Source organism: Mastomys coucha, chromosome X (assembly GCF_008632895.1).
Source record: "Mastomys coucha isolate ucsf_1 chromosome X, UCSF_Mcou_1, whole genome shotgun sequence".
Lineage (NCBI taxonomy): Eukaryota > Metazoa > Chordata > Mammalia > Rodentia > Muridae > Mastomys > Mastomys coucha.
Window position 1 is genome coordinate 118491489 of NC_045030.1, and position 18825 is coordinate 118510313.

The 18825-nt window shown below is 35.7% G+C and overlaps 1 protein-coding gene and 1 pseudogene across 3 annotated transcripts in view; one reads left to right on the top strand and one right to left on the bottom strand.

Annotated features, from left to right (window-relative positions):
• The window catches only part of Pcdh11x (protocadherin 11 X-linked), a 518505-nt gene that overhangs the window by 434471 nt on the left and 65209 nt on the right, over window positions 1-18825 (top strand). The gene's annotated exons all lie outside the window — the stretch shown is intronic.
• Window positions 9031-10309, bottom strand: LOC116088375 (annotated as a pseudogene).

Genomic DNA, 18825 nt, shown 5'->3' on the forward strand with positions numbered 1-18825 from the left:
AAAAACCAATATTTTTAAACATGAAATTTAAGCAAACAGTTAAAATGTATTTAATTTTATCTTTTGTTCATAAAATTTGAAGATGTTATTGAATATTATAAATGCCTCATTTATTTTAACTTTATATTTCAAAACTGTCTTTTTATTGTTCTATTATCCAAAAATTATGATTTTCCTTTTTTAGTTTTAAAGCTACAACCAAAAATCCATTGTTACTTCTAGGAATCTAAAATAATTACTAAAGTATATCTCTTTCTGAAGTCGGTAATAAATCCAACATGTTGCACATAGACCTCTCTCCTCTTAAAGTTTGATATGAGTATTTGAAATATAATTATTTTTACTACTTTGATAGTTTTCAAATCTTGGCACTTCTTTTGTTTTCTTTAAATACTTCTTTGGCTATCTTCTATCATCAATCTACATATTCTAATAAATTTCAGCAATCCTCAAAAGTTTGAAAATTTAATGATATCTTAATCCTAATGTCCTTCAATGTCTTATTTGTCAAATATTTATATGGATAATGAAGTTAATGTGAAAATATTGCATATAATTCTATAACTCTCCCCTCCTTAGTGTTTCATAGATATTTCCCTGCAAATTCATGAGCTGTAGATATGGAATAGACATAAGAACTTGTTGGTGTTTATGATTCCAGTCAAATACTTTTTCTTCATTTCAAATTAGTTGATTTCATTGTAATAACTTCCACTGGAGAATATATCATTTATTTATCAATTTACTCACCTTATGAGCAACCTCATGTGCAGAAATGCTTACTCTAGTCCTTAATTCCTGTTCTGCAATAAGGCATTTTTTCTTCATATAAAAGAAAATAATAATAATTGTGTTACTGTGTCTGATTTATTTTACTCAGCAATGTGTCTTGATAAACTCTTCATAGAGGTACTGTGGAGTAAAAAAATTGAATATAAGTCAGGACCACATGGATTCTCATAAAACTATTATACCTGACTAGATGAATACACTCAGTGAAGTCAATTAAGTATTCAAAGTTTTGAAGTTTATGTTTCCTTTTCTTTCTTTTTCTTTCATTTCTTCTGTTCTCTTTCATTTTCCTTCCACAAATCTTTCAAAGATCAGGGTAAGCATGAATAGAATATATACCTGAATATGAAATTAACTTCTGAGTGTACTGAGATTTACAGGCAAAATCTGGTTTATACTGCACATACTAGAGAAGCACTTGCCCAACTTAGCTCATTCTCTAGACTCATATATGTCACTTTAGACATTGCAGTAACCATGTGATCCTGGTATATAATAATATAGTTAAAACCATATAACTTCACACTAATTAGTATTCATATATGTAATTAAAAGTGTATACTGTCTTCACCAAACCTTTGAATTTCATGCCACACTTTCATATGCAGGTTCTATTATTATTTCAATTTTTAAAATTTTATTTATTTATATTCCAGCCATTGCTCCAGCTCCAGGTCCCACCTCCCAGTTTCTTATCCTCTTCCCCATCCCCTCTGGCGCTGAGAGGATGCAGCCCACCCTCCTAGCATTCCCCTTCCCTGGGGCCTCAATTCTCTACAGAATTAGGTTTATCTTATTCCACTAAGGCCAGATCAGGCAGTACTCTGCTATTTAAGTGTCAGGCGACTCAGACCAGCCTGTGTATGATGACAACTTGGTGACTCAATCTCTGGGGGCTTTCAGGCATACAGGTCTCTGGGATAGTTGAGACTGCTGGTCTTCCTATAGGGTCACCCTCCCCTTCAGCTCCTTCAGTCCTTCCCCTAATTCAATCATAGAGAACCCCAACTTCAGTCCAATGGTTGGGTGTAAGTATCTGCATCTATCTTAGTCAACTGTAGATAAGGCCTCTAAGAGGATAGCTATGCTAGGCTCCTGTCTGTAAGTACATTATAGCATCAGCTATAGTGTCAAGTCTTGGTGACTATTACCCTGCCCCATGGGATAAATCTCAAGTCGGTCTGGTCATTAGATTGCCTTTCCTTAAGTCTTTTCCACATTTTTGTACCTGCAGTTTTTTTAGACAGGAACAATTTTGGGTCAGAAATTTTTATTGTGTGTGTAATCCCATCCCTCCACTTAGGTCCTTTCCGTCTACTAGAGGTGGGCTCTTCGAATTCTGTCTCTCTACTGTTGGACATTTGATCTAATGTCACCCTATTTGAGCCTTGGGGATCTCTTACATACCATGTTTCTGGGGATTTTTAGAGGATCCCCCACCTCCCATACCAACCTGGCCCTCTGGGCTTCTCTGGGTTTTCTGACCCCTCCCCCACACACACACACATGTTCCTAATCTTGTTGCCCTTTGTCTTCCTTCCTTCCCACTCCCAACCAGATCCTATCCTCACTCTGCCTCTCATCTTTATTTTGTAAGCTCTTCTAAGTAGACTTGAAGTATTCTCATTTGGGCCTCCCATCTCTTTAAACATTTTACTCTCTGTGGGGTGTGTTGTATCATGGGTATTCTGTACTTTTTGACTAATATCAACTTATCATTGAGTACATAACATGCATGTCCTTTTAGGTCTGGGTTACCTCACTCAGGGTGATATTTTCTTTCTTTTTTTTAAAAAGGAATTAATTAATGTTCTTAAGATTTATTTATTTATTATATGTAACTACACTGTAGCTGTCTTCAGACACCCCAGAAGAGGGCATCAGATCTCATTACAGATGGTTGTGAGCCACCATGTGGTTGCTGGGATTTGAACTCAGGACCTTCAGAAAGGCAGTTAGTGCTCTTAACTGCTGAGCTATCTCTCCAGCAGATATTTTCTATTTCCATCTATTTGCATGCAAAATTCATGATGCCCTTGTTTTTAATAGCTGAAGTATATTGCATTGTGCAAATGAAACAAGTTTTATGCATCCATTCTTCAGTTGAGGTACATCTTGGTAGTTTCCAGCTTCTAGATATTACAAAAAAAGGCTGCTATGAACATAGTGGAGCACTGTCCTAGTGGTATGGTAGAACATCTTTTAGGTGTATACTCAGGAGTAATATCACTAGGTCTTCAGGTAGATCTATTTCCAATTTGCTGAGGAACTGACAAATTGTTTTCCAGAGTGGTTATACAAGATTGTAATTGTACCAGCAATGGAGGAGTGTTCCCCTTGCACCACATCCTTGCCAGTCCCTTGAGTTTTTGATCTTAGCCATTGTGAATGTTGTAAGGTAGAATCTCAGGGTTGTTTTGATTTGCATTTCACTAATGACTAAGGATGTTGAACATTTTCTTAAGTGCTTCTTGGACATTCGGAATTCCTGTATTGAGAATTCTCTGTTTAGCTTAGTACCCCATTTTTAAATTAGGTTATTTGGTTTTTAGGTTAACTTCTTGAGTTTTTTATAGGTTTTGGATATTAGCCATCTATTAGATGTAGGGTTAGTAAAGATTTTACCCCAATCTGTAGGTTACTTATTTGATCTCTTGATGGTGTACTTTGCCTTAAAAAAGATTTTTAGTTCTATTGTTTAAATTTTTAAGAGCTAGAAACTGAGGCAAAATAAAATTGAATAGTGAGAGACTCAAAGTGTTAACATTTAAAGTTTTATGCCTGCATAATTCAACACTAATACATTTTTTTGAACATTGGTCAGTGCACTATTGAGCATAAATTGCAATTAAAGTTATTCTTCAAATTTTGTCTGATAAATACTATATATTTAATATGATAATTTTATAGTTGCATTTTAACCGCATACCAGGCTCAAAAGCCATAGTATATTTTATTCTTGTTTGTTAGGCAGAAAAGTCATCTGCTTTTTAAAGTGTAGTCATTGATTTGTTGTCTGTGATTATAATTCATTTTTTATATGTTTTTGCTACATTAATACAATAATCCTGGAAATAAAGTAAACCTTTTGGGTCTCAGTAAAACATGAAGTGTCTGTTATACAGCTAAATCCTCATCTGAAATTGTTTTTGACTTGAAATGCTAAATTATGTCAAGGATCCTTATTTAGGAAAAAGAATATGGAAAAAGCGTAAATTATATCTAGGAGAGAATACAATAAATGAATTTTTTCTCATCCAGCAGAATTGCCGTACCTATATGCATCTGGTTTCTTAGTTATTAAGTCTATGTAAATACAAAATGTAATTTATCTGTATGAAGGATAGCCGTGGAGTTTTTCCTATGTCAATTTTTTTTTAGCAGTGCCCTTTCAAAGACTATCACTTTTTCATAAGAAGGCATTAATTAAAATGTATATGCATAGGTTTTAAGTTACAAATTTGTAACATGGACCATACAATTAATCTCTTCTTATTAATTTTGTATCTCCATCTGTTATCATGCTAACATGACCAAATCAACTGAGGTTCTGTTAGTTTTGTTTTAGGTTACTAATAGATAGACATGAAATATTACTGAAAAATATTTGTAGAAAGAATTAAGTCTTATAAAGATTAGGATTTGAGTATTTTAATATTTAAAATTTTCTTCATTTTTTAAAAAAAGTTTTTATTGATTCTTTGTGAGTTTTACATCCTGTACCACATTCTTACCCATCTCCCCATCCCTTCATATCTACTCCTGTCCTTGCAACTTCCAAAAAAAATAGTTTTCTTCAAATAATATATGACAAAATAATTCTTCTATATTCACTACATATGGTACATTAACACAGAAACAGACAAAATGTGTCTCCTAATATAATTGTGTTGCTTGTTAATAGTTTTCTTTTGTAACAAAAGAAAATGAAAGCACTTTTGAAATTATTTATCATTCAAAAATTAACTAGAGAAGAAAACTGATTTCATTTTGGAGACAGTACACTTATTAAATTTTAAAAGTGACTGTAATGATTTACTATTGTCATTCCGATAAAACTTTTGGTGAAGCATTGAATCAGAATCTAACCTATGAAAGCAAAATGCTCTATTGAAACTTCATACTTTGAATTTGTGTTAGACTTTTAATAATATGAATGTAGGTTAAATAAAAGGCATTATTAATTGACATCTACTTATTATAACAATTTAAATGAGCCATAAAATTGTGAAATTTCCAAATATGGATGCCCAAAATGTTTAAATATTATTGTAAGCCATTATTTTATGCTACAGAGATTATTAATGAATAAAGAACTATGCTTTCAATAAATTGTTAATTTAAAACTATAGTCAAAGAATATTAAGTATTAGATGATACATTGTTCTATATTTTTCTCAATTCAGTCATATGGAAATATGAAAGCAATTTTAAATTTACAGTAGTTGTATTATTGAAAATTAAAAAGAAATAGTCAAAAATTAATTTTAGTAAAATAGTTAACAAAACATATCTCAGGTCTTACCATAATAAAATATAACTAACTAAAATTTATGAATGTTTGAATTATTTTTAATAAAACATATTGCAAACAAGTATCTGGTTTATGAATAGAAAAACTCAATTCAAACCAGTCATGCTTTATGTATTAGAATAGCTACTTGTAGCTATTGGTCATTAAATTTGGTGAACTTTGATATTGGTCACTGTATATAGTGTTTTGATGTTATTTCAAAAATAATAAATGAATAAACAACAAAAATCAACATTAGAATTCTTATGAAAATTACCTCCCTTAACTATCATAATTCAAATAAAATGAAATATTTGGGAAGATTCTATGTCTCTTTCTCTCTCTCTCTCTCTCTCTCTCTCTCTCTCTCTGTGTGTGTGTGTGTGTATGTGTGTATGTATGTATATTTGTATATGTGTATGTATGTGTATTTGTATGTGTGTATGTATGTATATTTGTATGTGTGTATGTATGTGTATTTGTATGTGTGTGTGTAGCTGTATGTGTTCATCTGTCTGTTTGTATGTCAAAATCAATAATGGTTAAAGAGATATCTCACCAAGCCAAACAATAACCAAAAAAACCAAAAAAACAAAAAACAAAACAAAACAAATAACCTTGCTTGTTATCAAGGCTCAGTTGCTGAGTCTTATATAACAGAAACAGAGAAGATTGACTACTGCAAGATGTCTTCTGACCTCCATACTTGCAGCATGGACTCCTATTCTTTTTGTACTCTGTATCACTTTTTAAAAAAAATTTTATTAGATATTTCCTTTATTTATATTTGAAATATTATCCCCTTTCCTGGTTTCCCCTCTGACAACCATGCCCCCTCCCTCTGCTACTATGATGGTGCTACTCTACCCACTCCCACATCTCTACACTGGTCTTCCCCTATACTTGGGCATTGAGCCTTCACAGGACCAAGGGCCTCTCCTCCAATTGGTGACCAACTAGGCCATCCTCTGATATATATATATATATATATATATATATGCAGCTGGAGCCATGTGTACTCCATGTGTACTCCTTGGTTGGTGGTTTAGTCCCTAGGAGCTCTGGAGGTCTGTTTGATTGATATTGTTATTCTTGTTATAGGGGTTGCAAACCCCTTCAGCTCCTTCAGTCCTTTCTCTAACTCCTCCCTTAGGGACCCAGTGCTCAGTCTAGTGGTTTGGCTGTGAGCATCCACCTCTTTTATTCCTATCTCTAGAAAATAAACAGGCCAACAAACAAACCAGAATAAAACCAAACAAGAAAGAAAACAAACAAACAGATTAAAACTTATTTAATATTTACTTATCATCTTTTATATGTCAGGTCCTTTAGAATACAATTTTACTGATTTTGTTTTGGAAATAGACAAACAAACCAATCATTACTTAAGATATTTAATAAGGTTAATGATTGCTTTAGCTTATAATCAAGTCATATATCATTTCAATGCCTTTACTATTTAAATAGTCTAATTGTTCAAACCTGAACTACCTCATCACATGCCATGTTCTACTCTATTATATCCTTTCCAAAATAAATACAAAGTAGACTAGAAATTTTATAACATACAATGAAATTTTGTGAAATCCATATTTAATCTAATTTCATGCATTTTGAAATTAAGATACACTTAAATTTTATGTTATATCAAAATAAGGACTATCTTTAAATATAGTTAAAACAAATGTACTTCTCAAATATGCTTGAAATCACATTTTATCATTTCTTATAGCTTCAGAAAAACGTACTGTGTTATTTTTACTGTTACTAATTTGTGGTCTATTCTAAATTAATATGCCAACTATCTATGGCAATTGTGAGTCAGAGTTAGAAGAACATGGTTGAAGAATACACCACTATAAATCTATAGCGCCAGTGGGTGTGAAGTTGAAATACTTTCTGAACTTAAATTAGCTTCACAGCTCTTTCAACAGTTTGGGAGATGCTAAAAGTTTTTTTCAGAAACTTCAACAAAATTCTATGAAAGAAAAACAATTCAGGGAAAGCTCCTCACAAAATGTAAATAAGATTTCTGTGTTATCACTATCACTAAGTTAACCCTAACATTGAAATTGTACTTAGGTGTCATTTTTTATTTCTTTCCATGTTGTTTTGTGTATTTAATTTTATTTTTGTTATTTTACTTTTTATAGATATATAAAAGCATGTGAATAAAGTACAGTTATATCCCATACATTCAAATATTACATAATGGTTGTATGAGATTAATTATATATTTATCTCAGTAAAAATTTTGTCTGTGTATAATTATAACATTTACAATCCTTTCTCCTTGCTTTTCCTAGTGTATATACATTATTTTCTGTAGTCCTTATATTGTATATTCCTCAAAGAGCTTTGTCTTTTATCTAACTATAACTTAGTGCAAATTGATGAAACTTTCCACATTTCAATTTCCCTTGACAGAGTGGAATTACTATTGTAATTCTACTTGTAAGATTACATAAAATCTTATAAGTAGAATATATATATATATGTATATATGTATATTCTGCATGTGTATGAGAGACTATGCATCTCTTGGGTTTTTTTGTACCATAATGATTTCCATCTCTAACCATTTTTCTAGTAAAAGAATTTAATTTCTGTAGCTGAAAAATATTCAATCATTTATGTGTAGCACAAGCAGCTGAAAGTTTCAGATGCAGATATTTACACCCAATAAATCAACAGAAGCTGGTGACCATTGTGGTTAAGTTAGGGAAAAGCTGGAAGAAGCTGAGAAGGAGGGCAATCCTTTAGGAAGACTAGCAGTTTCAACTAACCTGGGTTAATCATTCTTTTTGTTTGTTTGTTTGTTTGTTTTGTTTGTTTTGTTTTTCAAGACAGAGTTTATCTGTACAGCCCTGGCTATCCTGGAACTCACGCTATAGACCAGGCTGGCCTTGAACTCAGAAATTCACCTGCCTCTGCCTCCCAAGTGCTGGGATTAAAGGCGTGTGCCACCACCGCCTGGCAGTTAATCATTTCTTAATGGAAAATAATTGTTTCTAAAAGTTTACTGTCTGTATAGTTGATCAGTCCTCAGAGTGTTATAGTATTAGTCATATCTATTTAACCCTTCCTCTATTCAAGTATCAAATCTGTCAAGGGAGTTGATTTATATAGTATTTTTCAAATAATAATCAGCATTGTTTTGAATAGTTCTAGTTGTTCTTGTTCGATGCCAATATAGAGCATAAGTAAAACTGAGTACCAGGAAATTACCATTCATATTGCTCATTGCAGTATCTTAGCTCTGTGAACATTTAAAAATCAATTACAACTACCATCAGGAGCTAATCTACTCTTTACAATTAATTACTTTTTTTTCACTGTTCAAAATTTATTTGGTGTTTTCATTGGCTTGACAATTGAGTGGTTGGTTTCATCATCTATATGCAGATCTTACATTTCACATAATATTGCAATGCATGCTACAGACACATATAATACATAAAATATCCTGTAGAACATTTATGCACAAGATATGCAAAATGGACTTACATACTGGAGCCAGGTTATAACTAACTGGAAACTCGTTGGCCTAGGCATGTTTGGTGTGGGTGGGCAGGGCAGCAATACAGCAAGCTCACAGGGTAATCGAAGCCTGCACATAGTTGGCAGTGTGTCTCGGAGACAGTGGGACTGTCACACTAACCAGGTTACCACTACCACTTGGCAGCAGGGCAGAGCTGAGGGAACTGAGATTTTTCCACAGACCACCTCAACACCATTGTACTAACCACAGCTCAGATGAGAAGTGTGTGGTCTCCATAGAAACCCTGCTGCAGCCTGGACAGTGAAGTGTTAGGACACTGGGAAGAATTTAGAACTGCAGCTCTTTCTGGATTCCCCAGAGGGTATCTACACTCTTCTTCTGGCAGACCTCTTCTTCAGCAGTCAGTGTCACCTTCACAACATCCGAGATTCCATTTTGTCCCAGGATACATGGGACACTAGGAAGACATCATCATTGATCCCATAGAGACCCTTAATCATGGTGGAGATGGGATGCAACCACCTCGGGTTCTTCATTATGCTCTCTTCCAAGTCGGCCACAGAGAGGCCAATGGCCCAGGATGTGTAACCTTTCAGCTTAATCACCTCATAGGCACTGTCAACCACCTGCTTGTGAACATCCTTCCACTGCTCCTTATCTGTATCAGTACCCAGTTCTGGGTTCAGAGATACCAGCAATGTTCACACTACTCCACACAGGCACACTGGAGTCGCTATGTTCTCCCAGGACCCACCCATGACAGCTCAGCGGGTGAACCCCCAGCCTTTCTCCCATCAGGTAACAGAACCCAGCTGAATCCAGATTGCAACCACTTCCAATAACTAGGTTTTTGGGAAAGCCACTGATTTTCCAAGCAATGTAGGTCAAGACATCCACTGGATTTGAGACAATAAGCAGCTTGCAGTGTGGACTGTACTTCACAATGCTGGGAATGATGAAGTTGAAGATGTTCACATTTCACTAGACCAGACTGAGTCAGCTTTCTCACTCTTGCTGATGGGCTCCTGCTGTGATGATGACCAGCTTGGAGTTCGCAGTTACACAATAGTCTTTGCTGGAGACAATTTTTGGTGTTTTAAGGAAGAGGCTGCCATGCTGGAGATCCATCATCTCTACCTTCAGCTTGTCTTCCATGACATCAACAAGGGCAAGCTCATCTGCCAAGTCGTTCATTAAGATACTGATGGCACAGGCCATGCCAACAGCACCAACTCCAACAACTGTAATCTTGTTCTGGAGGACCTGTTCTTCTATAAGAAGATTCACAATCAGCTGGTCCTTGAGGTTTACCATCTTGGACTTTGAATCTTTTGAGACCACAATTGCATGATGGGGAGTGACAGGCGAGCAGCAGTAGCATGGCCTGGGCTCAGCAACAGTGGCTTCAGCACCCATTAATTACTTTTTAAAAGGGATTAAGCTAAACTTTTAAGACATATTTTGCATTTCACATCTTTCCTATTGGTGTATGAAGGTATTCTCCTCTCTCTCTCTCTCTCTCTCTCTCTCTCTCTCTCTCTCTCTCTCTCTTTCTCTCTCTCTGTCTCTCTCTCCCACTCCCACTTCTCTTCCCTCTCTCTAAAATCATATTGTTTATGCAAGAGAATTTAAACTTCTGATCAACCATTGAATAACCAAATAAAGTATAACAATATGTAACTGATCATTACTAGTTAAGGAAAAGTTCTTCTTTTAAGTAAAAATGCAAATATTTTTGATATATTATAAGAAACATTTCTGTAAAGAAAGAGTAATTTTGTCATTATTAATATGTGATATTCTAATAATATAATAGGATGACACAATTATTCATCACAATTAAAAGCTATTTTTAAACCATAAAAGGACATACAATCTTCTTGACTTAATAATTCTTAATGATGAATAATGATTCAATTACTACTGATATAAAATTAATAATATTTACCCCAAAGGTATATGCATCTATAATAGCAAAAAGTTTGATGAAATAATTATATTAAACTTAAAAACAACTTTATTATTAGAGCAGAAAATCTTATACTTTTGAAACTCATTTTTTCCTATCAATGCTGTAAAAACAAAAACAAAAACAAAAACAAAACATTAAAACTACTCCATTAAAGTAGTGCTAGAAGACATTTTTAGCTACTTATTGGTATAAAAAACAGAACATTAATCATTTTTCTTGATAATACTCTAACAAAAATGATCTATCAAGAGAGGATTTGCATACTTTTGAAAAATATGGTTTGGAAAGTGAAAATAAATGTTAATTTCATATAAAAAAACTCAACAGTTTTTCTTGGAGACATGACTTTTCATTGTATTTAAGTTCCATTATGAAAACTTTCATCAAAACCAGAATGTAGGTGTGTGAGTGTGTATACGTATGTGTTGTGAAATGTTAATTTCACCAGTTCAAAAATAATACTACTATTGAATTTTAGTAATAAACATTTAAATTAGCTCGTATAAAATAAACACCTTTTCTCTTCAATTTTATTATATCTTATTAGACTTTTAACTACTAATATTTACTCAAGTATTTAATTATCATTGTAATCTGTGCTTCCATGACTTCCAATGTGGCCAACATTTAATTTTCTAAAAATTTAGCCTGAATTACTCAAGGAAGTTTTTCTCATACTTGCTGCTATTCATACTGTAGTCTGGATACTTCTATGCTGTGGGGAATTTTTCTACACATCTTAATAAAAATGATATTATTACCTTCAGTGTCTTTAGGCTTATATCAACACTAACTACACCACATATTCAATTTATGACAATCATAAATATATCTAGACATTGCTAAATGGCTTTTGAAAATAAATTTGCCCTTTTTAAAAAGTCACTTACACAATGCCTAACTTATCTTTCATCAGATTTAAAATAAGATAGTAATGTAGCTTCTTAATTTTGAGTTAGAGATTACTAAGTACTCTTTAATAGACAGAATTATTTCTGTGTATAAATATAGCCCATAAATTTCATATTTTAGAATAATGAATTATACAAGGTATTCAATTCTTCAATTTGAAAGATATATGACAATCAAGAATAATTCAGTTAGCAATTCTAAGTGCTTAAATCATGCTAGACATTGTGTTAGGAATAAGATTTCAGTGGAAAAGTATAATGCTGTTTTTAATTTCTGAAAACATTTATATGCATAAATATACACTTAAAATAATACAGTAAATTAAGGTATAGGTATGAAAGGGTTTTTCCCTTGTATGGAAATAGAGGATAATGTGAATGAGTAATAATTTTCTCTAAGGATCTGTAATACTGGCAAACTAATGATGTGTGCACACTACTGACAAAAACATTTTTCCTTCAATAGATACCTTATAATGTTATGTTTGGATTGCCACCCAATTAGTCTCAATTCCTATCAGCAATGCTTAGGTTTTGTTATTTTTTCATTACAAATGTATCTTATGACCATTGTCTTGATAAGCATGACTTGGCAGAAGTTATTACCTAAACTGAAGGAAGAATTATAAATTGTAAGAAATGAGTGAGTTTGCACTAGGGGCAAGATTGTAGTGTCCTAAGTATTAGTGAAGTAATTTCTTTATCAAATTATTTGGAAATAGTCTCAACTCTATGCTGGCATGGATCTTATTTAAGTTCTTCACTCCTAAGGTGTACCACACATAAAATGAGTTTTCTATTTGACTGTGATGATCTTTTTGATCTATTCTAGGATGTGGTTTATGAGAAATTTCTTTAGTATTTTTGTGTTGTTGTTCATAAACAGAATTGGTCTGAAGTTCTCTTTCTTTGTTGAGTCTTTGTGTTGCTTAGGTATCAGCGTGACAGTGGCTTCATGAAATGCGCTTGGCAATGTTTCTTCTATTTCTATTTTGTGGAATAGTTTGAGGAGTATTGGAATTAGTTCCTCTTTCAAAATCTGGTAGAATTCTGCACTGTAACTATGTGGCCCTTTGGTTTTTAATGACTGCTTCTATTTACTTAGGGATTATGGGACTGTTTAGATAGGTTACCTGAATTTGATTTAACTTTGATATGCGATATCTGTCTGGAAAATCATCTATTTCATCTAGATTTGCCAGTTTTGTTGAGTATAGGTTTTTGTAGTAGGTTCTGATGATATTTTGAATTTCCTCAGGTTCTGTTGTTATGTCTCCCTTTTAACTTCTGATTTTGTTAATTTGTATACTGTCTCTGTGTCCTTTATTTAGATTGGTGTGTGGGCCTGTGTCTTGCTGATGCTGGTGCTGGGGCTGCTGCATGATGCGTTAGTTAAAAGGAGGCAATGTATAATCGTAAGATATTTTATTATAGTAAAGAGAAAAAGAAGCCAGCCATGACCATGTGGAAAGAAAGAAAGGAGAGGAAGAAGAGAGGAGAGGAAGAGAGGGGGCAAGAAAAGAAGAGAGCAAGAGAGGAAGCAATAGAGAAAGAGAGATAGGAGGGGGCAAACCACTCCTTATATTATGAAACAGGGCTATCTGGCTGGGGTCAGATGACTGGGACTAGGGTGCAGCTAAAATGCTGGGAGCTTAGGGCATTGTCTATATGTCAGAACACAGATCTCCTGGGGGTGGGGGGTTGGGAGCCTTCGGACTGGTAGCTGCCAGCAGCCACTAATACAAATGGGTTTTCTGGAATGAGGGTCAAGGCCTGAATAACTTGGGGTACCGGAAATGCAGGAAGGGTTTGAAAAAATTAGACCAACACATGGTGTGCTTTCAGTCCACCATCATTCATTGAATTCCTCTTTGTTACAAGCAAACAGGTAAATAGGTAAAGAAAATACCCTCCCCCAAGTTTGTCAGCAACTTGGCCCAATCAGCAGCTTCATCTTCAGTCTGTGGAAGCAGGACTTCCAGAGTAACTGGAACTTGGAGAGAAGCGTGGCAATTAGCAGGAAGTGGACAGAGGGGCGTGGTTATCTGTGGCAAAGCAGGGTCTAATGGAATTAGCCCTCAGCTGTAGCAGGGTCACATTTCCTCCCTTTTAATTTAGAAAATAGTAGAATAAAGGCATACTTATACATCACAGTCCTGCATGGGAATTTTCATGGTGCTTTGATGAATATCACCTGTAGTATAATATCTACTGGCAAGCATCTTACCCGTCTATGGGCACACGTATATCTAGTTTGACACTGCAAATCAGGCTTATTACATGTTTCATTATTTTAAACAAAAAAAAACACACAGCCACTCAGTATGTGTCCTTGTCTTAGGTTGATAACTTACCAGAGTCTTAACTCGCTGAACATGGCTTTTCAAAATGCACCTTCTTCCCATGCACACAATGTCAAGACATGCCTTTAGCGCTTGCAAAGTCCAGCAGCTGCCACAGTTCTCTGGAGCCTACCAGTGCTGGTGTGCTGATGGGCAGCTGGGAGTAGACACCTAATTGAGTTGTAAAATAGCAGCTCCCAAGCTAGGAGCCTTTTCAACAGCTACACCTCGAGAATAGGCCTTCAATTCAGTTGTCAATAAATAAGTTTAAGGCTAGAAGCTCTGAGATTGAGCTAAAGTGTCTTTGTGCTCTAAGACTGAGCTTGCTTTTTAGGTAAAAGTGCTCCAGGAGTGAGCTTGCTTGAGATAAAAACTCAAAAGGTTAAAAGCAACATTATCTTGAGGATGTCTCAGGCACTTTAGTTGCAAATTAGCAACGTTTAGGCCCAAGGCTTGGCCTCTAGGTTTAGAGGGAAGCTGCTGTTAACTCTTAGAAAAAGATGGAGGCTATTTCATCCAAGTAAACTTCGTTGGCCACAAAAAATGTTTAGCCAATATTTTTAGTATAAAGACATGCTTATTAAAAAGATTCTGTATCTGTATCCACTTGAGGAATCAATGTTTCAGGCATCCATTGTGTTCCAGCACAAACTGAGCCTCTTCCCCAGATTAAAGTAGGGTTAAGATCATAAGTGTTAGTAAGTGGATAATATATATATATATATATATATATATATATATATTGTTATATAATATAAGTGTTACAATATATATATATTATAACAAGCAAAAAGCAAAATATGCCTTTTAAAACAAGCAAAAAAATGAGGTATATCTTAAAACAAGCAAAAAATGAAATATGATTTTTAAAAGAAGCAAAAAGCAAAATATGCTTTTTAAAACAAGTAAAAAATGAGATATGCTTTTGGAAGTAACTTTGGAGTAGAGTGCATATCCCCCTCCTTTTAATATTAAAAAATCAAATTCTCAAAGTGCCAAGTGCCCATTGAGTAATTTATTGTCTCTGAGAATTATAAATTATCTCACTAATATGGGTAACATTAAATTGTTGACAAAATATCTTAAATGCTTGACTATAATAGTCAGTTCCATTATCTGTTTTAATCTGATTAGGAAAATTAAATTTAGAAATATAATATAGACAATATCCAATTAATATTTTTTATGTTAAGGCAATCTTAACTTGAAAGCCTGAGAAGGAATTAATAGTCACATGTGTATATTTTACTTTTAATTTTGAAAACAAAATTAATTGAAAGCTCTGATATATGTATGTACCCATATACCAATATACAAATTAAGGCTTAATTTTGGTATTTGATAAATAGTGACTACAGCACACAATTTAATTCTTTGTGCTGATGTAGGGAGGAAAAATCATGGTATTAAACATGTGACTTATATATAATTTTTTCTCCTGAAAGGGCTATAGGGGTATATATTGTTATGGGGTGTATACATAAGTTTATAGCAAATATGAAAGTATGTATACAATCAAATTTTAACAATTTGTTCACTTTGAATTAATATCAAGTTTTGACTAAAAATCTTTACTAAGGTATAGGCCAAATATCAATTAATAGTTTATAATGGCCAAATTAATTGCTGTTAGAAGAAATAAATGTTTTCTAAAATATATTTATGATTTTACTATATCACCACAACTTTATGGTAAGATATTAAACTTTATTTTGAATATGAGAAGAGATGTATTTATATTAACGTTCTCTTTTTGTCAAAGAGATGTTGGGGGCATATTAAAACCCCAAACATTTGATTATAATAGATGGAAACTGTTTACAAAAGCTTTGCTTACCTTCAGTAAAAAGCTTTTTGCCTTTTATTAGACTATATCTAACAAAGGCTGAATTTCATAAGGCTTATGGCCTCATTAACTTTTTATAGATTTAGAAATTAAAGTTACTTTAGATCCATGATAACAATAACTTTAGGCAATGGAACTCTGTTAATTTTAATTGTACTTTTAGATTTCTTTTATAATATTAAGCCATCATGAACATTATGTCTATGCTTGTAATTAAATCCACATTAAGTGCCTGTGTTATTAGCCTGTAATTTACTTCCATGGCCACTAGATGGAGCTAAGAGGTTGTGAAACTTTAGTTTGTATGCACTGTGGAGAGACCGTCCATGGGATCATGGTGGGAAGTGGCAGGCAATGTTAGGCATGGCACCGCAAGGAGTGTAACCAGTTATTAAGTCCTTGGTGGATGCAGGACCACCGACACCACCTCTCTGGCAGGGGACCTTATGGCCGGCCTAGACAGGGAGATAAAGCAGAGCTGCTGTTGCGAGAGGCCGTAGCCACTACTATATGGCTGGGAGGATGTAGCTCTGCAGTATTAGCACAGCGACGGCACAGGCCTGGCTTGTCTGCTAGGTTGGGTCGGCTGTGTGTGCACATCTGTGAGTGGTGGCAAACAAACAAAATAGCAGTGTAGCCGCCTCAATGTGGGACTTTACACACATCTCTAGTCCCAGCCATCTCGCGGACTGGCTCTTTAGCAATGACCCAAATAGTGGTGGCCATGGGCCTTTTAAACCGGATGGGGCCTGCACTGCTCGGGGGCTGTGTCCTGTTTAGAACTCCCCCAGGACACCCACACACAGCATCTTTGCTGAGCATGCTGTGGGACTTGAATTACCCCAGGGAACCTTAGGGTCCCTCTACCTCTCAGGAGTCACCCTGTGTCCTGCACAGTGTAGTGCAAATCAGGGAGCTGGGAGAGCCAAGAACGGCCACACCACCACAAAAGTGCCCAGCAGCCTCTCCCCCTCGCAGTGTTTTTGCCAGGGCTGGGCTCTTGCCCCTGGCTACTGCCTCCTTTAGTAAATCCTACCAGCATGCACCACCACAACTGGCCCCCCAGCTTTGTCACCCATATCAGAGTTCCTGCCATGGCCAGGCCATTGCCTTTCCGCTTGCACCAGGAGGGTGCGCAGTGCTCTCAAGCCTCCAGCCACCATGTTGACCACGTGTAAACACCATAAAACACAAGACAAAGACTTGCACTCACTCTTTTAGACACAGACAGAAACAAATTGACATGTAACATAAAGTTGAAAACGAGGAATTTCTCTTGAATAAGCCATAGAGAAAGCGAGACATCTCTCGGTTTCTCTGTGTCTCCAGGATAGCTCTGAAGTCCATTTTCCCTTTCCTTTCTATCTTCTTACACATATCTTTTGCTTTGTTTCTAAATTTTGCCATTTTTATGTATAATGTATTTATAATATATTTATGCCCTACCCTGCCCGCCTAAGTGTAGCTCCAAGGCTACTGTTCAACAGTCTGATTCTGGTCCTGACTGTCTTCCTCTACTGAACCCCCTAAGTAGAGACCATCACCAGGCCAGTGTGACCTCAACTTACCTTGGCAAACCTGCTGTTCCATCTTTATTTCCTTGAGAAGCTTCTCTTGAGGTAGCTGGGCACCTTTCTTCCTCATACCCAGTCCCTGTTTGTGGGCGCCATCTGTAGCTGCCAGCAGCCACTCATACGAATGGGTTTTCTGGAATGGGGGTCAAGGCCCAAATAATTTGGGGTACCAGAAATGCAGGAAGGGCTTGAGAAGATTAGACCAACACATGGTGTGCTTTCAGTCTGCCATTATTCATTGAATTCCTCTTTGTTACAAGCAAACAGGTAGATAGGTAAAGAAAAAACCCTCCCCCAAGTTTGTCAGCAACTTGGTCCAATCAGCAGCTTCATCTTCAGTCTCTGGAGGCGGGACTTGGAAAGAGGAACTTGGAGAGAGGCATGGCAATTAGCAGGAGTTGGACAGAGTGGTGTGGTTATCTGTGGCAAGGTGGGATCTTATAGAATTAGCCATCAGCTGTAGGAGTGCCACAGGGACTGAAACAGGAGCTAGGGTTCCAGGAGGTGTGGCAGAACTCATTCTGTCCCTTGCAGGCAGAAATTATTGCCCACTGGGGCTCTGGAGTTCTCAACCTGTTCTCAACTGGGCCCAGGTTGCCTGAACCTCCCCACACTGGTGTATGGGTTTATATATCGTGTTGATTTTCTCAAAGAACCAGCTCTTGATTTTGTTGATTCTTTGTATTATTCACTTTGCTTCTAATTGCTTGATTTCAGCCTTGACTTTATTTCCTGTGGTCTACTACTCTTGGGTGTGTTTGCTTCCTTTTGTTTTAGAGCTTTCAGGTATGATGGTAAGGTGTTAGTATAGGATCTTTCCAATTTCTTTATGAAGGTACTAGTGCTATGAATTTTCCTCTTAACACTGCTTTCATTATGTCACATAGGAGATGGCACTCATGACAGTGATTTGAAATTCCTTATTGAAAGGCTCTGACAGTGCCCGACTAATACAGAAGTAGAGGCTCTCAACCATCCATTGGACTGAGCACAGGGTCCCCAATGAAGGAGTTAGAGAAAGGACCCAAGGAGCTGAAGGGTTTGCAGCCCCTTAGGACGAAGAACAATATGAACTAACTAGTACCCTCAGAGCTCCCAGGGACTAAACCATCAGCCAAAGAGCACACATAGTGTGACTCATGTCTCTAGCAGCACATGCATAGCAGAGGATGGCCTAGTCTGTCATCAATAGGAGGAGAGGCCCTTGGCCCTGTGAAGGTTCTATGCCCCAGTGTAGGGGAATGCCAGGACCAGGAAGTGGGAGAAGGTGGGTTGGTGAGCAGGGGAGGGGGGTAGGAACAGGGGTTTGTTTTTTGTGTTTGTTTTGGTTTTGTTTTTGTTTCTGATATTTTTTTCGGAGGGAAAACCAAGAG